Source organism: Python bivittatus, unplaced genomic scaffold (genome assembly GCF_059951505.1).
Source record: "Python bivittatus isolate LINGU-HERP-01145 unplaced genomic scaffold, Pbiv_v1 ctg000820_np1212, whole genome shotgun sequence".
Taxonomy (NCBI): domain Eukaryota; kingdom Metazoa; phylum Chordata; class Lepidosauria; order Squamata; family Pythonidae; genus Python; species Python bivittatus.
This window is the reverse complement of record NW_028277107.1, coordinates 1,597,864-1,620,129: the sequence shown is the minus strand read 5'-3', so window position 1 is coordinate 1,620,129 and position 22,266 is coordinate 1,597,864. Positions and strand designations below refer to the sequence as shown.

Below are 22,266 nucleotides of genomic sequence, written 5' to 3'. Positions count from 1 at the left end.
TCCTGTTCTTAAAAAGCTGGATATTAGTTCAATGGTTTGCAATCTGAGAAAAAATCTGGTAAGAGGCAAAAGGCAGGCCGATGAGTGACTGGGGACAAGTTGCAGATTTCCCTTCTTCCAAAGGGCAGATCTTGATAAGGTGGAAGTCAGTGAGAAGATGTGAACCAATAATTAAATGCCCTGAACATTATTTTACAGGTATTTACATTTGATGTAAGTATCTCTAGGTGCTGTACAAGAAAAATTAACCACGTATCATTAAAAGGTAAGTCAGATGCTCAAAATGGAGAACTGAATGGAACAGATGAAAACAACCAACAGGGAGATCCACTCACCTAGCCCCGATGCCTGGAGAAAGAGCCGGTCTGGACCACCCAAGGCCAGCAGGAGTCACTTAACAGAGTTTTCCATTGTGTTTGAAGCTACTTGTAATCTCCCAGTCTGTAGTCTTTAAAGGCAGCCCTGCGTAAAAGACATTGCAGCAGTCTATCCAGGTGCTCCTCTGCGTGAGAGTAACTGTAGACAGATCCTCTTGTGCCAGGCAAGGCCTCAGTTGATGGCTGATGTGGGCCTTCCGGGCTGTGTGGCCATGTTCTGGAAGTTTTGGTTCCTAACGTTTCGCCAGCATCTGTGACCGGCATCTTCAGAGGACAGGAGCACAGACAGGAGTGGTTCTTTCTGTGCCTAGGATGCTGTGACCCTAGTGGGTATTTATAGAGATCAGCAAGAGTGCCGGCGGGGAGGGGGGTTGTGGGTTAACAAGTGGCTGCTTGTTTTGGTGATTAGAATATGTGTGTATCTTCCTGGGGGTTAGGCAGGTTTTTTTTCTGTTGAGTTGTTAACGAGTGGCTGCTGAGGGTGATTAGCATGTTCATTGTGTGAATTGTTCACGCGTCCTGGTGGTTGAGCTGAGTTTGTTGACCTTTTGCAGGCTGTATTTTTCAGGATTGGTAGCCAGGTTTTGTTGATTTTTAGACTTTCTTCTTTTTTATTGAAACTGTGCCGGTGTTTGTGAATTTCAATGGCTTCCCGGTATAGCCTGGTGTAGTGGCTGTTGGTGTTGTCCAGTATCTCTGTGTTTTCAAATAGGATTTTGTGTCCAGTGTGCTTGAGAGCATGTTCAGGTACTACAGATTTTTCTGGTTGCTGTAGTCTGCAGTGTCTTTCGTGTTCTTTTATCCTGGGCACAGAGAGAACCGCTCCTGTCTGTGCTCCTGTCCTCTTTAGTATCTCTAGATGCAGAACAAGCCATTGATTTGATTTGGATTACATTTTTAAAGTTAGTGATGGTAAGAGCTAGTTTCCAAGGGATTTTTTTTCATTGTACTGAGATTTATTATTTGCAACCCTGCACCAGAGTCACATCAAACCAAATGATTTCAGAACTCGGCCGTAAGTATCCAACATATAAACAGGCTATGATTGAAGCCAGTTGTTTTAAAAAATGCACGTTCATAAATGCTCTTTGGTCTTCCAGTTTTTCTGTCTGGTCAGTTGTAGCCCTGATAGTGGCCTTCCCCTCCTTCTTTGCCCCTCCCTCCCTCCCTCACCTGGACAGCAAAGACCAGTTGCTTCCCATTTCTTGGGCTTCTATGGGATGCAGGCAAATATGGGGCCTAGCAAAATGGATACCCTCATTACAAGCCCAACAAATCTCCTGAGCAAGAGAGATTTTGCTTGGGAGTTGATTGATCTCCACTTTGGCTTCTAGTTCTTCAAATGCCACTGGGCTCTTCCCTTAAAAAAGAGAAAAATATTTGTTTCAGTGTTGGTTGGTTAATTTACTTCCAAATATACGCATGCCACCTCTTCTTATGATTTCAGGGGGCTTATAATGAATACAATAAAGATACAGTATGGAGAGACATCAGAGTCCTCAGAGGACAGCTGTTCCAGATGGAAGGGGCTGCTGCTGAGAACTTCCTCTCCCTGCTAGATTCTGTAGGGAAAGGCAGATTCCACTGTTCTTCTATCATAGGCCTTCATGCATAATCAGCAGCACCTTCAACTGCCCAAGAAGTTTCTTAGCAACCAATGCAGCTCTTGCAAAATTGATATCAACCTGGGCTAGTTGGCGTGTGGAATGTCACCTTTTGTGCCAGCTGTAGCTTCTGAGTCAACTTCAAGGGCAGCTCCACATAAAGCAAATTAGAGTAGTCTGGCTGAAAGATGGCAAGATGTGAGCCTTCACTGTCTCGCATTCAGGAATGGGCCCAACTGGCAGACCAGCTGAAGCTGTCCCAACCACACTCTTCACCAGTTGTTCCAGTAGGAGCCATGAGTCCAGGAGAGGTTCCATCCCATGAAGAGCTATAGATCAAACATCCATGATGTCAGGTTCAGCCTGGCTCATGCCATTCAAGCTAGCCGCCATTCTGCCTAGCTAAGTTCAAACACGCCTGGTGAGTTTCCTTGCCTCAGGTGCAGGCGATTGAAAGAGGAAGCGCTAACCGCAAGTAAACTGCCGACAGGTGGCAGCAATCAACCCGCGGCAGGAATCAATTACTTTGTAACAAGTGGGACTTCCCCCAGCCGCTGTAGGCAACCAGCCAACAATAGAAACAAAGAACTTCACAGCTCAAGCCGTGCTCAACCGCCCATCAAGCACAATCATGAGTCAGCCTCACGGGACCTGCCGAAAACAAATGACCCTGGCTGAACCTGCCATCGGCCCAAGGTGGGGAGAGCTGGGGGTGAGGGGCGAGATAAGGATGGGCAAAGGCGGGCGGGGGCGGTCAGCAGGTGGGATTTGCAAAGTGCAGGAAATGGGGAGACTATAAAATGCTATGTAACCTGTGCCAAGCCAACCCTGGCTTTGTTTGTAACCACCTGCATTACATCTGAGTCAATTGCTTTCGTAGGAGCCTGCGTCTCATGGAGTCTTTATTCGGCAATGAATGAAGCAACTCTTACACATGATACCACAAAGTGTCTGGAGGAGCATCAGCTTTGCCTTGCTGGGATTCAATCACAAACTGTTTTGCTGGATCCAGTTCCTCCCAGCCTCCAGCCACCAGGTCAGGATTTCCACCACATCTCCTCCTCATTGTAGGGTCAAGATGTCCAATTGCATATCATCAGCATATTTGGTGGTGGATAAGACCGCACTGTCCTGCTTGAGAAAAAGACTGTTCTTTGTTTGTGAAGCTGGAACTAACCCATATAGCAAGTATTCCTTGTCTAAATAGGATATTTATTAGCCATCGTTCTGGAGCATGAATAAACCTATAAGTCTTCTGATCCAGTAGGTGAAAGGTAAGGATTGTTGCGACATTCATTCACACCCCAAAACTTTTTACACACTTAACAGGAAGGAGAAAGGAGTAAATCATATGGATTAAAATGAGATAGACCACTTCTACCAGGACTTGAAACAACAGGACTTGGGGTTTTCTTTTTTCAAAAAATCGTAAGATATCAAAACCTGTTAGTGGACTCTCTAAGAAACATTTTGGGGAACCAGATATCTAAGAGTCATTTTCTATTTTATTTTGACATCAAATGTTCTTTTGTATTCAGATCTGGTCTTAGAAAAATAATGTAGCATTTGGGGAGAAAGATGAAGCCCAGAAGGCCAGCACTGGAGGCCAAGATGGAGAAGATCTGCACAGCCACCATGTACTTCCCCTTGGTGCTCAAATAAGTGGGCACAAAGGACACCCAAATGCTGCAGAAGACCAGCATGCTGAAGGTGATCAGCTTGGCTTCGTTGAAGACTCCAGGGAGGTTCCTGGCCAGAAAAGCCACCAAGAAGCAGATGGCAGCGAGGAAACCCATGTAGCTGAGGGCAATGTAAAACAGGGGGACAGAACCTTCATTGCACTGCAGGATGACCTCTCCAGATTGGGAGTTCGTGTCAGACTCAGGAAAGGGGGGAGAAGTGCCCAGCCAGATGCTGCAGATAACAACTTGGACACCTGAGCAAAAAAGGACAATGGAGTTGGCCAAGCTCTTCCCCAACCATCTCTGCACTTTATTCCCTGGTTTTGTGGCCATGAACACTAACACAACTGTGACTGTTTTGGCCAAGACAGAAGAGACAGCGAGTGAGAAAATGATACTGAAGGCAGTTTGTCGCAGAAGGCAAGTGGCTGTCCTTGGCTGGCCAGTGAAGAGGAAGGAGGTCAAGAAGGAAAGCAGAAGGGAGACCAGGAGCATATAAGAGAGGTCCCGATTGTTGGCTTTGACTATAGGAGTTTCTTGGAATTTAATGAAGATCCCCAAGACAAAGCCTGTGGTTAAAAAAAGGAAGAAGGTAATGGAAGCCAGGAGGATCCCCAGATTTTCCTGATAGGATAGGAAGGTTATAATCTTGTGTGTACAGTGATCTTGATGGATGTTTGGATATTGATCTTCTGGACATTGGTTGCATTTTTCTGCATCTGAAAAAAACAAGGATAAAATGTTTTCATCAATCATATTGTCAGACCTAGCCCAAGGAACTCCAGGAGACCACGTAGATTCAGTTCAGCAATGTTTATTAGCTACAACCTCTAGCAAGAATCTTCCCAGATTGAAACCTCAGTTCCCAAAGTCAGCCAGTCACAACAGTGTGAATTCCTCAGGGAGGTGCCAGCCTCATCCTCTTATCTCTTCCTCGCCCCTCAGGAGACGAAAGAGCATGTTTTCCTCCCTGAGTTTGGCCTTCATAATTCCATTCCATCACACATATACTTTAAAGAAATGCATTGGGAAACTGGGATAGTGTGAATGACTGCATGTGAAGGAAATCAGTCTGCAGTAAGAAAGGGAGGAAAGGGTATGTCCTCCCTTGTTCACAAAGAGTCTGGGCTTACATCTGCTGAGTATACTTTAACTTGGTGTCCAAAAATGATGAGTGAAGGAGAATTTTAGGGCCAAGCTGGAAGCCCTCATCGAAAGACATCTTCCCAGGGAAAACAAGGCGCTGGCTCAGTTACATAGTGCCAAAGGAGGAAACTCCCCCCTCCCCAAATGCACTTTACCAAGGAAACCCAAACTGTCCGCTCAACCATAAAAACTTTAGAAGACCAAGGGAAGCTGAGAGGCAGGAAGAAGATCCCAAGAGGTGAACCCAGAGTCTGGAACCAGGGAACAGTTTGGTGAACCCCATAAGAATAACTTTTTAGGAGGAAGCTATGTTCATAGAACTCTGCCTCTTTATTCCTTCAGCCCCCATTGTCTTTGTAATCTTGCCTCATTACCTCCTAGTTACACCCTCATGGCCTCACCAACCTTGCTAGGCACTTGGTATGTTAAGTCAAGTGAAATCTCTCCAATCAAACCATATAATTTATTTTTTGCAGTCTACAAAGGGAGAGTCTATAATTTCTTACTTCTTTAGACTTCTCTTTGCCTCCAGTGCTGTCAATGTTTCGCTTTGTGTTTCAAAGTAATGTGTTCTCACCTTTGCTGTAAATATATCCCTGGAAAAATCAACTAAGCAGAGAATTGGATTCAATGGCCCCTTCCAGATCTGAATCTTCTAAAAGGCCATCAGTTTCCCTGATGAACTCAACCAATGTCCCATTAAAAAAGTGCAATTCCAGATTTAGCTGTGGAGAGATGCAGATATTCTATCTGGTCTGTGCTTGCCCTGTTTGGTAAACTCCCCTCTTTCTTTCCCCTTCCTCCCATTGCTCGACAGCAAAGACCGATTACTTCCCTTTCCTTGGGCAGATCCTTTGGAGAATGATGAGAACAACCACCAGAGTGTTATGCTTCTTCCTTTCCCTCCAACTAGAAGGGGAAATGGTCTGAACTGTTCTTCCTTTGACTATGTGTTTTTTTAATGTCAGTTTCATCAGGGAAGGAAGGAAGGAAGGAAGGAAGGAAGGAAGGAAGGAAGGAAGGAAGGAAGGAAGGAAGGAAGGAAGGAAGGAAGGAAGGAAGGAAGGAAGGATTCACTGTTTTACCATTCCAGTGTTGAAGCTGTTAAAAACAAAACAAGAAAGTCCAGGTTTTCATCACTTTTCATCAAAACAAAAACAAGAAGAACAACAAAAATCCAAACACCGCTTCCTGCAATGGAAAGAACTGCATGAGAAGGACCACATAGCACAGCTTATGTTTGCAGAAGAAAACTCATAGCTCAGAAAACACCTGAGATAGAGCAAGAAAAGTTAGGTGGAGGTGACCTTAAGGGTGGTTTCAGGGTGAGTTGGGGCGTCATCAGGCATTCCTGTTCTAAATAGTAACCATCTTCCTGCAGAGCAAGAAGGAAATGTGACTCAGCCCCAACTCATGATTTCTTTGTTCCCACCCCACTTAGACACCATCCAGAAGCTGGAAGGGCCATTAAGGCCACCATCCCTGCTCAGTATAAGACCCAGGTGCTGAAATACTGTGTTCTGTGTTTTGTGAATGTGAAAAAAATGGAAGCAGGACAAGGAGAAGTGATTGGGTTCTGGAATCCTACACAGTTGCTTTATTTTGGCTTCTCAGGAAAACTGAAGCTATAACCTTCAGATGCCACTAGAAGTGTTCCATCCAGACAGGGACAATTGTGAGAAGACCTGATCAATCCTTTCCCAAAGACCCAAGCAGTGTCATTATGCCCTGGAACTAGAGTCATCCTTACTATTCAGAGAAATGGGGTGACTAGCAAAGTGAAACATGAAAGGTGTGAGGACAAGATGAAGCCCAGGAAATCCCGTCTTCTTGGTAATACTAAGCCCTAGTTGGTCCAGTATCTTTTCATCTCCTGCCCCAAGTTACAAATACAGAGAGAAATGAACACAAAAGGTATGAAGGCGATAAATTCCTTTGAAAAAGGGATTGCATGGAAAAGATCAAGGTGAAGACACTTTTCTGAGGACTGTCCCTTTCCTTCGCTGTCACCCACCTTCCATGGTGGAGATGGTTCCTTCAGCGCAAGGAAGACAGTCGTAGCAGCAGATGGGCTTCCCTTCCTGAGCCACCTTCCTGAATCCAGAACGACAGTGTTCCACACACCTGGAAGGAGGCAGGAGCTGAGCAGGGAGAGGAAGAGCATCCAAAAAGGTATTTACTTTCAGGAAAGAGGCAAACGGGGATGCACTTAGTGATCTGCAATTCAATCCTGAAGTTTACTCAATTTGAAGTTTGTAAAATCATTGGGGTTCATCAAACAGATTGCTTCCCTGCATGTTGCTTCCCTGTTATCTTCTCTTCTAATTTTTCACAGACAACAATTTTTAGGTTTAGAATCTAAATTTATAATCTAAATTACTCAAGATTGGATGCATCTTTCGTGAATATCCAATGAATCCTGCGGTTCAATGGCTCTGATCTACCTACATTAGTCCTACCTAAAGGACTAATAAATAGTTTACTTAAATATTTAAGGGTTTATTTCTTGTAGACAACTTGACATCTACGCAAGGAATATATTGCCTTGCTTAAAGAACCTAGATGACATTCAAAACCACTTCCTGCCCAAAGAATGCAACCCTCGTGCTAGGAGCTTCAGAGAGAGTGAAATAAAATTTTCCCACCTTGTTCAGCCCTTCCATCTCTGCAGTCCCATTCGGGTTGATCATGAACGTGACATCTTGGGATCCTTGTCTTTCCAGACTCCCAAACCTCACTTTGCTGACAGACATATTGGAGAAAATCACCCAGTTCACAAGGTCCAGGTCTGAGGCCAGCTCTCCCTTCTCATCCAAATAGACCCCTTCTATGGAGTTATTGTGAAACTGTGAATTTTGAAGGAAGGAATGAAGCTGCAATGGAAGAGAAAATGGGTATTTTTAGACTGGGCATCCAATGATCTATAGTAAGACTCCTTCTTTTATTCTGGGGGTGAAAAAAGATTTTTCTCTGTATATACAAAACGAACATATCAGATTCATTTTTCAAATTCTTAAGGGGACAATTCATAAACAATTTAATTTTAAAACCTATTGACTTACATTTTAATTATATATGAACTGGACCAACACTGAGATGGGACTGAGAGGGACTCAGGTACAGTGGCAATGAGTGAACCATTGGGAGACTTGAAAGAACAGGTTAGGGATAGATTGTCATGGAGAAAATGACTTGATGGGACACATAAATTAGTTTTATTAATAATTAATAATAAAGCATTTATTAATTATTATTTCGATTTTGGTCTTCTTCAAAGCACAGGTTCATATAATAACTTAGAAAATTATTTTCTGAAGAGGATTGGTGTTCTTGGAGGCTCCAGTTTTTGATAACCACTATGAAAACACTTGTCAAGTCCACGATGTCCAACTCTCAATTCTGAAGCATTCTCACGCAACCAGGCTTGGGTCAGATAAATACTTCTTTATTAAGAGGTACATGTAGCTTGTAAACAGAACATTGCTAAAACTACCGCCTTGGGTAAACCTCCCTCTATTTATCCCCCCTCCCCTTATTGCCTGGGGTCATGACTCCTCTTCACCTGTTGCTGACCTCTCTCCTTCCTCCCCGAGCTTCTTCGGGGCTCTTTAGGCCCCAGCTGCCTGGCTGGCAATCAAGCCAGTCTAAATTGCCCATATTTGGTTAAGCTGCTTCCCAACTCCCCTTACAATCATTAACAGCCACACCCCCCCCCCTTAGTTACAAGTGGCAGAAACAAATCAATCCAACTCCCAACGAATGTAATACAATACAATGGAAAACAACAACAGTTGGGTGATGCAGGTTCTGACAACACTTCTTAAAAATGGTTCAAGGGAGCTCCATTGTTGACCAAGGCAAGAAACTATTGGAGAATCTCTTTGATGATGAAGGTGAAAGAGGAGAGTGGGAAAGCTGGCTTGAAACTCAACATTAAAAAAACTAAGATCATGGCATCTCGACCCATCAATTCCTGGCAAATAGAAGGGGTAGAAATGGAAGCAGTAACAGACTTCATTTATTTGGGCTCCAAGATTACCACAGACGGAGACTGCAGCCATGAAATTAAAAGATGCTTGCTCCTTGGGAGGAAAGCTATGGCAAACCTAGATAGCATATTAAAAAGCAGAGACGTCACCTTGCCGACAAAGATCCGCATAGTCAAAGCTATGGTTTTTCCAGTAGTAATGTATGGCTGTGAGAGCTGGACCATAAAGAAGGCTGAGCGCCGAAGAATTGATGCCTTTGAACTGTGGTGCTGGAGAAGACTCTTAAGAGTCCCCTGGCCTGCTAGGAGGTCAAACCAGTCAATCTTAAAGGAAATCAACCCTGATTGCTCATTGGAAGGATTGATAATGAAGCTCAAGCTCAGATACTTTGGTCACCTAATGCGAAGAGAGGACTCTTTGGAGAAGACCCTGATGCTGGGAAAGATGGAAGGCAAAAGGAGAAGAGGACAGCAGAGGATAAGATGGTTAGATAGCATCACTGAAGCAATGAGCATGAAACTGAGCAACCTCCGGGAGGCAGTGAAGGACAGGAAGCCCTGGCATGATATGGTTCATGGGGTCACGAAGGGTTGGACACGACTTAACAACTGAACAACAACAACAACAACAACAAATTTACTATTTCTGAACTACAATCTTTTTTTTAGGTGACCTTGATGATCTTCCTCTATATACTTCTGTAAGGAAGTGCACAATTATGGGCGCAAAGACGCAGAAACACATGGATATGGCAGAGTGGCCCCTCTGACTTTAACATGGAAGAGCCCTTCAGCCATCCCCTCAATTCCCCATGTTGAACCTGTGCAGAGCCTGCTAGGTCATAAGGATCTGCCTCTCACTTGAAGAGAAGCGTCCCCTTTTACTCAAGAGGGACTGCAAACACTTCTTTCTCTCAGTTTGTCTTCCCTTTCCTGTAGCTAGAAGAAAGTGTGGTAAACCTTCTCTCAGAATGGAAGTATCTTCAGAAAAAGTTGCAAGTCATTTAGAAAAATAAACTTTAAGAGCTGAGAGCTGATGATAGTGGAGAAAGGGGAAATGAATGATCCTGGCATTTGCAGAATCTGTCTCAGCTGATAAGCATCCAGGAATACAGATTCAGACACACGCACAGTACAGGTAAAACAACAACATCAACACTGTGCTGAGTTTATGAAACAACTTCTGAGATCAATGCTTAACATGCAGAAATCCTGCTGCTGAACGTGCTACCAGGTTCCTTGCAAACCTTTGCCAAGGAGGTTTAGTGCTTCAGGAGTTTGACCAGGACTGTGGAGACAAGGGATTAATAGATAGGTCACTTGACCAAGAGAAGAACCCCAACGCTTTATCAGCCTCCTGCCAGTTAAGCTCAACTCCGTGTACTTTCCTTCCCTCTTGTCTTTTTCCAGATACTTTCCACTTTCCAGTCTAGCCATCAAAGTCCTAACTGGGCCTTAGCCTACATCATTTATCAGCCCAGAAAAAGTTGGCCATATTCTGCCACTTGCTGTGACCTTTTCCTTTCTCCAATTCTACTGAAAATGTAAAACAGCAGCAAAAGAATAACACCTTTTTAAACCAAGAAATGGGGACTGTGTCTTGGCCAAGACAGTCCTGGAGCAGAGGGGCAGCCTGGCAGGGGAGGGCTCAGAAGGGTGACACTGTCTAATACACCCCGCAGATCACTGGAATGGAGGGGACAGGATTGGGTGGGAGATGGTGGTGCTCCTGCTTGCCAAGAGAAAAGTCAGAGGAGAGACACAAGGGGAAAAAATGAAAGGAATTCAAAAGGGAGAGGAATGGAAAGTTGGAATTCAATATCATTTCTGTATCTGAATGAATTGATTTTTCTGAAGAGAGTTTGGTTCTTACATTTGTAAAATTGATTCTCAGCTGCAGGAGAGAGATGTGCAACAGAAAAGGAATACCTGCCAAGCCTTCAGCCTCGGTGTTTCCATGTTCTCAGCACCTTTGATCCTTGTCCTTTTAGATTTGGATAAATAGGCTGCCTGTAAGGCCCATGCCACAGCCCAGATGGTGTTGTAAATGAAATAGTTGTCCAGAGACAGGACCCGATCCATTATCTCCTGAGGCAGAGCCTCCAGCTCTGCTCTCTCTCTGCACCGTCTCCAGACTTTCACTGAAAAGGCATCCTTGGTGTAGGAGCATCTAAAAGATGTCTGTGCAAGGTAATGCATGACAGGCATGAAATGGATCACGTCACCATACTTACCCATGTGGTTTCTCTTCATGAGAAAGGAAAAAATGCTATGGATGAACTGAATGGGAATGATACTATTTTTCAAAAAAATGGTGAAGTCCCATCGGATTGTTGTGATCAGGACTTTTCCTGTAACTGGTTCCTTAAAAGTTTCATAGACTCGTTGTATAATGATTAATCCCATATTGAATGAATACGCTTCAGCGCCATAAAGAAAGACATTCACTTGTCTCCACTTGTGGTATGGAAGATCACTTATGAACAAGTGATAGAGAGAGTTGGAAAAGGTTTGTGATAAAACCGGACAAATGCTGTTCCTTATCAGCATGGAGGTCATCGTCCTCAAGAACAATTGTCCATTGTCAGTGTCTGGAGCAAGGAGACCCACCAACGTCCACCTCAAATGGAGGAGCAGCTTGACCATCCCTGGGTACTGGAGTCCTTCAGCAGGGAGCATCGGGTAGAAGAAAGGAGACTGAGTTTTATCTCTCAGAATCTGGGAAACAAAATTGAAATTGATCTGAAAAGGAATGAGAGATAGTATTTTATTTGATACACATAATATCCAAAATTTAAAATAAAAATTCTGGCCTGAATGAAGGGATTCGTTCCACTCCTTGCAATGCTTCAGGCATTGTGTCCCCTTGTCACGTCCACAAAGTCCAAACCCCAATTTAGAAGAATTCTTGTGAAACCAGGCCTGGTTCAGATAAATGTTCCTTTATTGGTTGGTACATGCAGCTTGAAGCAAAGAATTGCTAAAACTAAAACCTGTGTAAATTTCCCTCTACTTATCCCCCCCCCCCTTGCTAACACAGTCCTTCCTGGCCTTCAGGCTACCACCGGTTTTGTCTGCATTCAAGTCTTGCTGTAAATTCCCATATCAATGTAAGCGCTTCTCCATCTCAAAGCAATACCCCAAGCACACCTATTAACTACCATTTCCCCCCCTTGTCACAAATGGCAGAATCCAATCAAGCAAACACCCATTGACTGCTATAGCTTTTAAAATTTTTAATTTTAAAATTGACATTTGATGGATGCAGGTTCTGACAGCCCTCTCATCTGCTTCTTGAGTGGAGAATTTTCTGATCTCCAGGAATTAGAAGGTCCCCCACTCTGGACTGGCACCATTGTAGAGGGAATATGTCTGCTCTAAATCTTCCCTTCCTTTGGATATGTGGAATCAAAACACAAGACACGAGTGCACAATAATCGAGGCTTCACTGCAGTGTTTATTAGACAGTATGTACTGGAGGGGGACCCCACCAAAGGTTATTGGGAGACACTCCCCTGTAGGCAAAATGGAGGCCCTGAGATTTATACAGTTCTGCAAGAACGGGAAGGAAAAAGAACGCATATTCGTATGATGACTCAGGCATATCTAAATGAGCAATACTTCTCAAGTTACTTTCTGCCCCTCTGTTATCTGCTGTCTACAAGGAAAACAAAAGTGTGATAGAGGAGAAGAAACAAATCAGTTCAAGATACCAAATGCCAGGAGGAAGGGATCCTCCCTCAAGACAGATGCCTAAGTTGCCGTGGGGTGTTTGTGATAAGGTGTTCAAAATCAGCCCAGTTCATACCAGCTTCAAGGGTGCTGCACATTCCTTTCTGTTTCAATTTCATTAAGGTGATCCCATTCATCTGAGGCTTCTAAAAACTTGCTTCTTTCACCCAAAGGTATATTTTCCTCACAGTTAACCTGAACTTTCATCCTCAAGCCTATCACTTCCAGAATTAAACTCTTATTTTCCTTTAAAAGAAAGGACCTCTGATTGAACGTTTCATGACTAAAAGGTACCTTCCCAGGAAAGACACACCTGAGGCACTTTGTAGGTGCTCAACATGGTAGACATGAGGATGGAGGTGTCGGTTTCAGCCCCTTCGAGAACCACCACCGTGTTTCTCTGCCTTCCACAGCTGTAGTTGGGGACATTGGCCTCCCCATCTGAAAGCAGGTCCAGCAGAGCATCTGAAGTCATTTGTGCACTGAAATAGTTTTCGTAGACATTGTAACTCAGAGTGATGTTGGGCAAGAGATGGGAATCTTGGTTGATGTCCTGGATGGCAAAAAGGAAGGAGAGCATTTTCCAATCTTCTGTTGATGCTATCCTGCAAATATCAATGTATGAGAACATAATCAATAAAAATAACATTTTATTTAACCTTTTTCTATGATGATATTTCTAATCTACCCAAGTCCAAGTCTCTCTCTGAATGGATTACAATATGCTGAAAAATATTGACATAAAAACAATTAAAACATTGCAGCATGTTAATAGATACTATTAGATTGATTTCAAACACATGGTCCCAGTTGGTGACTGGAAAAGAACTTACCTTCTGCAAAACTTCATTGTTGGAAATTTGACTTATCCTTCTATATAAAACATAGAATCATTGAGTCCAAAAGTTGGAAAGGCCACTTAGACCCCCATCAGACAGACAGACAGACAGACAGATATACACACACACACACACACACACACATACATACATACATACACACACACACAAACACATACAAGGAGCAGCTGTGACTGTTAACAAAGCCAGTATGTTATCAATCTCTGGTCAAGTTTTGATTTTGAAGTCCTTGAATGGAGACTTAACTTCCATTGAAATCATTACACAATTACAACACCTGGCATTATTTCAAATGGCAATCATACACATTTGGAAATTCAGTGACTAAATAAATTCCTTTCTGTGATTCCTTCATATTATCAGTGAATTTTTGTCCAGAAAAAAGAATGTGGAGGTTATCTCATTTTCAATGCAGGGGAAAAAAATAGAGCATTCCTGCATTTTTGTGTCCATGTTGACAAGGGAGGGGTAGGAGGGAGCAACCCCCCTCTCCATCCACCGTCTAGCTCTGTTCAGAGGATATCTCAGAGGTGAGAGATAACAGAAGCAGGAGGTCAAGGCGACAAAGGATCCTAAGGCCGGAGGGGGGCTGCAATGCAATGCAGGCAGATTCACTTACCACAATAATTCATTTGAAGGGGTTGCGTTAAAGCTTAATGGTTGAAACTTAGCCCTGGTTGCAGAGATTATGCCACCAATGAAAAGCTGTCCTGGTCTGTAACGATTGTGTGGGTTCACCCCATCCCTCTTCGGAGTCAGGAGGCATTTGGCCTTGAGCTTCATACAGACTCCCTGAGGCCACAGAAGCAGCACAAGCAGCAACATGACTTGTGTTCCTGACTGAGCCTCCAGCTTTGTATCTGCTGTGAATAGAGATCAAGAAGCCATAGAAGATCAAGAAGTCTTCTTCCAAGACAGAAGCTTCAGGTGCTTTCCTAATCCAGACTGAGTCCAGCCAAGGCTTCACATCTGGAGGGGAGAGGAGTAAACACCCCCCCCAACTGCCCTAAAAGGCTCCCCTTGCTCTTGCTTTCTCCAGAAGCGTTTATGTACCCACAACTTTCCAATGCCATGACATCAGCCAAAAGGCTTTAGTGTGCTAATGAGGTGAAAACATGTTATTGACATCTGTGGTCAAATTTTCTCAAGGTTTGCAGAAAAGTCTCTAGAGGTTGAGCACCAAGACAACAAGTAAATCACTGTGATTTGGATAATGGTAAGGAGGAAAGAGATCACCTCTCTGAGCTTTGAATGAGTCAAGAGGCAGATATACAAAGGGAGAAGTCATAGATGGGCTCCCAACTTTGAAGATGAACCAATGATGGGATGGGAGAATTTGGCCCCAAATGTCTGTAAGAGTATATCATTATACAATCCAGTATCAAGAAAAACTTAAAGCATAGGTATGAACAGTCCCACATTGAGTATGGATTTAGTTGGTCTTGATTTGTGATGGATTTTGGCTATACTGAATGCAGAGATATATGGGAACCATGTTCCTTTTATTTATTTATTACTTGTTTCTTATAGTTTACCAAACCACAGTAAATGTCCTGAGAAGGAGGACTTTTATCCATTATATTGATCAATAGTTTGGTTCAGGTTTTCCTTAAGTGATTGTTAACTGAGCCTCCCTATCCAGGAAGGGGTATAACTAGATGGATTTGTGCAATGTCACTCCTAGAAGTAGGAGTCATGAATCCAGGAGGACCCCCAGATTGTATATCATTTTGGTCTGGGGGACTACTACCCTATTCAGAGGTATTGATGGGATGTCTCCAAAACGAGGCTGCCCCCAGACCCCCAGACTCTCAGTTCTAGCTAGGGTTGAGATGCAACCTGCCATCTCCCTCCAGACCCTCAGAGTCTCCAAGCACTGAGTAATCTCCTCTACAGCATCACTGAGGCACCCCAGGGTGGATATACAACTGAGCGTCACAAGCATACAGATGATCTCACATCCTGTGCAGATGGATGACTTCTCCCAGTGACTTCATTCTATGTTAGAAAGGAATGGAGAGAGAATCAAACTATCAAATACTCAAGGGCTGGGAGGTCATGGCCTTCATGAAAACATAAGCTGGTCTCATGTAATGGAGGTGGTCCTTATGTTAGACCTTTTCTTTGTCTCAGGGTAGATGAGTTCTGATCTGGAGATGGAGAGGGTTTCAGCCACCCCATTGCTATGGTCAGATCACACCCTGATTCAGTTGCAAGTGAGCAGCACCCACAATCTCCAAGGGGCAGCAGGAAGGATTCAGAAGATCTGTCTCAAGCATCTAATGGAACCAAACTGTCTGGTAGGTGGTTCAGTTCAGTTACTGAGGCCCTGCAAGAAATGAAGCAGCAAAAATGATACCTGGAGAATTGGTGGGGAAAGGCAAGAAGCAGATCCAAACTAGCATGGGGACGTGCTCATGTTCAAGCTTACGCCATGGCAATAAGGGAGTGAACTGGGCTCACTTTTCCTTCCTTATTGCCTTGGTGGGCTGTTGTCCATCTGCCTTGTCTGGATGACAAACTCCCTTTTAGTCGTTACAGGGATCCCATGCCTGGCTGCTGTGATCAGTTTCCATCGTACTTTGCCAAGAAAGCTGCTCAGATTCTTCCAGGTCCTGATTACTCATAGACTTTTTGATGGTAACTAAGGCATCATCTCACCATAATACGCTGGACTTGATTTGGCCTGTGACTTTGAGGAAGTGGAAGTTGTCTAGATTGTCTTCTTCCACATGCAGTTTGGATCCTTGTGAGGAGCACTTAAATTAACCACCTCCTCCTATCAGATTGATAATGCCTTTCTGCCTGAGGGATTGCTCTCGGCAGCCCTGAAGGAGGCTGTGGTGCGCCCCCTTCTGAAGAGGCCATCTCTGGATCCTGTAGCCCTCTTAACTATCAGTCTCCAACTTCTCCTTTTAGAGGAAGGTTGCTGAGACAATGGAAGCAGATCTCCTAGGAAGCACCCTAGAAGACATGGGCTATCTATCTATCTATCTATCTATCTATCTATCTATCTATCTATCTTTCTAAACCAATTCATATGGCTGCCCAACTCACACAGGGTAATTCCAGGCAGCTTACAAAATTAAAACCCATTATACAGAAACCAAGAACCCCACCCCCACCCCTTTGATGGCAACAAACACACTCAGACTAACCTAACAGGCTCTGTATCAGCCTGAATCCTTACTATCTGAATTCTTCTCCATCTAGATTCAGGTCTGGATTTGAGATGGAGAGAGCTTGGTTTATGTCAGGTTCAGCCTGCACCGCACGCCTAGGAACTTGCCCAGCCACGCTTTAGTCAATTTCACCTCAATTGCACCGCTCGAGCGCTAGCGCAGAAAGAGGAAATGCGAAACCGCAAGCTAATGAATGGGCCACCTGGCGCCACTTCACTAATCTGGAGCGGATGCTTTGTGTTAAGCCAGAGGGCCGCAGGCGCTATGGACAAAGGAGAGAGCCGCGGACTTGAGGAAGAGATCAGCGAAGAGATCAGCACGCGAGGGGTTGCTCCCGGGCTGTGCGTGCAACAGAAGCTCCAAGGAAGGCAACGACCACGCCATAGGCAACAACAATCAAAGAAACAAGAGAACTGGGCTGAACCTGCCATTCCAGTAGAAGGGGGGGATTACAGGGGGCAATCTGCAATCTAATTTGTAATATGTAACCTAGCAACGGGGCCCGCGGGGGGATTGAGACAACTATAAAGGTGTAATGTAAATGTACCAAGCCAGTCCTGGCTTTGCTTGTGACTGCTACGTTACGCATGAGTAAACCTCTTTTGTGAACCACACGTGTCACGAGAGTTTCTCTGTCGAACGGGGCAAACCTTACAGTTTATTCTTCTGGATGACCTTTGCAGGGACCTGGGTGGGGGTTGAGTGTTCCTCCTGGTCCTTTTAGATCTCTCATCAGCTTTTGATTCTGTCGACACAGTATCTTACTGGACCACCTACAGGGGTTGGGGATAGGAGATGTTGTTTTACAGTGGTTCTGTTCCTTCTTCAGTGGATAGTTCCAGTGTGCTGTAGTTGGGGATGAGACGCTGGGCTGATGGCTCCGGATGTATAGATGCCCCATGGGTCAGTCCTCCGCCTTCTGCATTTGACCCGAACGTGAAATCATTAGGCGAGGCTATTTGACAGCGTGGGATGCAGTATCATTAATTAAATGTGGCCACTCTGGTCTGTAGGGGAGAGGCTCTCAATATCTTATTAATGTGTCAGGTTAAGCCCAAGAAACTCCACGAGACAGTTCTGGAACAGCTCAGTTACTTTATTAGCTCGTACCTGCTAGACAGCATCTCGCCAGACTAACTCTAAACTCCCCAAGCCAGCAACTAAACACGATGAATTCCTTAGGGTGGTGCCAGCCTCATCTTCTTCACTTTCCCATGCTCATGCTGGGGGCTGAGGAGATGCTTCTGTCCTTGACTCCTCTCATTCCATTCCATCACATTATGGTTCCTGGATGCTGCACGGATCTGAATGGGAGAGAACAAGTTGAACCCAGGTAAACAGATTTGAGTTCTTCAACACCTGTGTGATCTTCGGAGGGGTAAGCACCACCTGTGAAGGAGCAAGTTTGCAATTGGGAATCTTTCTGGACTCTCAGCTCCTGCTTAAACAGCAGATGGAAACCATGGCTAGGGGGGCTTTGCCCAGCTGTAGCTGGTGCACCAATTGCAGTCTTAGCTGGCGCAGGAGGACCTGGCTACAGTTACTCATCCTATTGTGACCATCCAGATGGACTACTACAATGCACTTTTCTAGGAAATAAAGGATGTTTACTTCTTGGGCATAAGGACTGTTCTCAACTACTTCCTGGAAGGTTCCCTTTCCTTTCTAGAAGTCCCTAAAGGAGCACGGATGGCGTTGCAGTGGAGATCAGTGGCCAGATGGTGAATTCTGGCTGGTGAAGTCTCCCCAGATAAAGGAGAGATCATGGGATCACCCACTTGCACTCCAGACAGCTGCTCCTTGTGAGGCGACTGCAGGAACTGGGTTTTTTGCAGTCGGCTCATGAGCTGAGCAGCTGGGAGTCAAGGGATTTCAATCAAGCTCACAGCCATAATGCAGCCTATGTGGACATGAGGTTTGTATGCGCCTCATTTCTTAAACACTTTTGGATGTAACTAATTTACAGCTAAAGAGAGATTAAAGAGAGATTTTTCTGAGCGGCAGGATAAGAAAATTCTAGTTGGTGAGTCAATATTCTTTCTGTATTACCAAAAAAAAAAAGGTTTTAAATATTAAAAACCCATTGGCAAAAAGCTTAACAAGGAGTAGATGTAAGAAAGTTTAAAACAGGTAAAGGGGACAATTATTTTGAAAGATTATTTTTTTGGTGAAAGTGCTTTTGAACAAATTGGAATTAAAAATGACAAATGAACTAGACCTTCGTGGGAATTTTTTTCTTTTTTTGGTTTACTATTAAAGAGTAGAGACAATTGGTGGATGGTGTGGGTCTTCCGGGCCGTGTGGCCATGGTCTTGAAGTTCAAGACCATGGCCACACAGCCCGGAAGACCCACACCAGCCATCATATGCCGGCCGTGAAAGCCTTGACAATACACAATTGGTGGATTTTACAAAACAAAAGATAATGGTAATATGAGCCTAAGGCTTCCAGGGGGTAGAGCAACAATTGATCTCTGCTGATGTTCGCATTTAATGCTGAAAAATACACCAAGCAATCACATCCTTAAATTTATGCTACGTTTCTTGATTTTTGAAAGCATTTGACTTGATCTCAAGGAGCAGACTATAGGCAATTTTAAGTCATTCCTTGATAGATGGGTATTGTCCTATAGTTGCTTTGTTTAAAAAATGGAAATAGCCCAATAATAGGGTCTGAAGCCACACTGTCGATGAGCCTAATACCACACAAAAGTCATTGTTCTTAGGACTTTCGCTTTAGTTTGGCAGGCAACAAGAAATAGACAAGTAAACAGGAATCACTTGTCTGGTCCCCATCTTTGACTGTGTTCAAAAGAGGAGCAGCCACCCTTCTCCATCACAGATCAAGGCCAACCAGATCCATACTGGTGTGTGACTATTCACACTCATGCTAAAAACCTCTCTTGATACTGGATTGTATAAACCCTTTAGCTTAGAAGGTTTGGGTCCAGGTTCTCCAGTCTCACTCACAGGCTCAGCTTCCAAGTTTGGTCCCCATCTGTGACTTCTCCCTTTGGGCATCTGCCTGTTGACTCATTCAGAGTTCAGAGAGGTGATCTCTCTCCTCTTTACAATTAAGCAAATCTTGGTGATTTGTTGTCTCCGTGCAAAATCACTAGAGCCTTTTGTAAACTTTCAGATTTGACACAAACATGTCAGTAACATGCTTTTTCCGCAAATCATACCAAATCCCTCTTGGTCAATATGATGTCATGGCATTGGGGAGTCTTGGGGGCATAAATGGACCTGGAGAAAGAGAGAGCCTGGGGAGGCTTTTAGGACAGGACCCTTCAGATGTGACGTTTTGTCTGCACTGGATCAGGAAAGCCCCTGAAGCTTTTGTCTTGGAAGAGGGCTTTGCTTTCTTCCACCTCTTCTTTTTGATTGTTGTTCAAAGCAGGAACACAAGTCATGTTGCTGCTGCTTCTGCTGGTGCTGCTTTTTGGGCCCCAGGGAGTCTGGGGGAGGCTCAAAGCCAAATGTCTCCTGACTCTGAAGAGGGATGAGGTGGACCCACGGAATCATTACAGGGCAGGAGAGCTTTTCATTGGTAGTATAATCTCTGCAACCAGGGCTTTGTTTCGCCCATTCAGCTTCACCACAACTCCGTCAACTCAATTTTCTGTGTAAGTCCACCTTCCTCCACTGCATTACAGCCGCTCCATTGCTGACTGATTTTCCAGCCCTCCTATCTTACCAGGCATTGTCCTCTTGACCTGTGAGTTTTTCTCGCTTTCCATCCCACTTCATCCTGGGAGATTCATTTTCCACCCTGCAGCTGATGAGTCTCTTTTCAAATTCACAGATATAGTTGTGAGAAAAATACATTTTGGGTGAATCTTTGGGTGAAAAAGACAAGTTTTTAGAGGCCTCAGATGAATGGGATTGCCTTAATAAGATTGAAACATAAAGGAATGTGGAAGCATCCTTGAAGCTGATGTGAACCAGGCCAGTGGTAAATTCCTTATCGCAAACATCCCCATAGCAACCTAGGCATCTTCCTGGCATTTGGCACCTTGAACTAATTTGTTTCGTCTTCTCTGTGACACTTCTGTTTTACTAGCAGATAACAGATAACAGAGGGGCAGAGAATAACGTGAGAACTATTGCTTATTTAGGAATGCCTGCATCATCATATGAATATGTATGCATATACATTCTTTTTCCCTTCCCCTTCTTGTAGAACTGTATAAATATCAGAGCATCCATTTTGCCTGTAGGGGAGTGTCTCCCAATAACCTTTGGTGGAGTCCCCCTCCAGTACGTACTGCTCAATAAACACTGCAGTGAAGCCTCAATTATTCTGCATTTGTGTCCTGCGTTTTGATTCCACATAGTCATTGAGTGGGGCTCTCCTTTTTTTTTTTTTTTTACTTGGAAGAATAAACATTCACATTGTTTGACATCCTCTGAGCAGAGGGAGATGGAGGATTAAGTCTGAACATCTGGCTGATCTCCTAACTTCCAGCCCTCCTACCTTACCAGGCATCGTCCCCTTGATCTCCATGTTTTTCACTCTTTCTGTCCCATTTCATCTTTCAGATCCATTTACGCTCTGCAGCCAATGAGTCTCCCTTAATATTCCCAAGTACAATAATCAATTAGGGATCCTCTTTTTCTTGACTTTGGAGAATAAACATCAGTTTCCTGCACATTCTCTGAGCAGAGCAAGATGGTGGATAGAGATTGGAGGGTGGTTCCTCCCTTCTCCCCTCCCTTGCCCCATAAAAGGGTCAACAAGGGTATGAAGTGGAAGAATGCTGTATTGTTCTCCACATTGTAGATGGGATACCCTCTACATTTCTCCCCCGGATCGAAATTCACACATAATATGAAAGAATCCCAGATCAGGGAATATTTAGTCGCTGAGTTTCCAAACGTCCAGGATTCCCATTCAGAACTGATGCCAGGTATCTAATCCTATGTGATTTAAATGCATGTTAAGTCTCCATTCAAGACTTTTGACAATGGACTTCAAATCTAAACATGTCTAGAAACTGTTAACTTATCAATTTTGTTAACAGTCGCAACAGTGCAATGTGTGTGTGTGTGATCGTGTGTGCATGTTTCTGAGAGTGTAATGGCCTAAATGGCTCTTTGCCACTTCATGATTTAATGCATCTATATTTAATGTGGAAGGATTGGTCAAACTTTCAACTATTATATGTTGGAACACATAACTGGACAGAGGGACAGAAAGACAGATGGAAAGAGAACATTTAAAGTCACTCTGAAATCTCACTCCAACTCCAGAAACAGCATCAAGAATCAGCCAAGGGTAATCTTAAGTAGACATGAGATCCGTTCAGTATCTTAAAATGAAGTATAAATAGAGAGAATCCCAGAGGTCCATCCAAACAGGTAATGAAATGCTCAGACGTGGCTCAGATGTTCTGTTCTGGTCAGAAATGGGGAGACTGTTTTTGTAATATAATCTTTTATTAAAGTATTTTATTGGTTTTTACTAGATAGTTTTGATTAATCCATTTTCTAACATAAATTGATGTAAAATAAAAATAAACAATTCACCATACACAAAAACAAAAGTAAAGAAAAACATTACAAAACAAGAAAATATGCAAAAAGAACACATTATCTTAGGTTAGCTGTAATTTCTTCACAGCAACTCTTGGACTTGGGTGGCTTAAAGGCATTTTTCAAAAGGAAGTTAAATGAAATGTCCTTTCATTGATTAT

The 22,266-nt window shown here is 43.8% G+C and overlaps 1 long non-coding RNA gene across 1 annotated transcript in view; it reads left to right on the top strand.

Annotated features, from left to right (window-relative positions):
* The window catches only part of LOC112542589 (uncharacterized), a 30,292-nt gene extending 13,219 nt beyond the window's left edge, over positions 1–17,073 (top strand). The window contains exons 2-3 of the long non-coding RNA XR_015793542.1: positions 15,523–15,689; positions 16,603–17,073. This is a non-coding gene — a long non-coding RNA (uncharacterized LOC112542589). The remainder of the gene's footprint in view (positions 1–15,522; positions 15,690–16,602) is intronic.
* Positions 17,074–22,266: the final 5,193 nt, after the last annotated feature.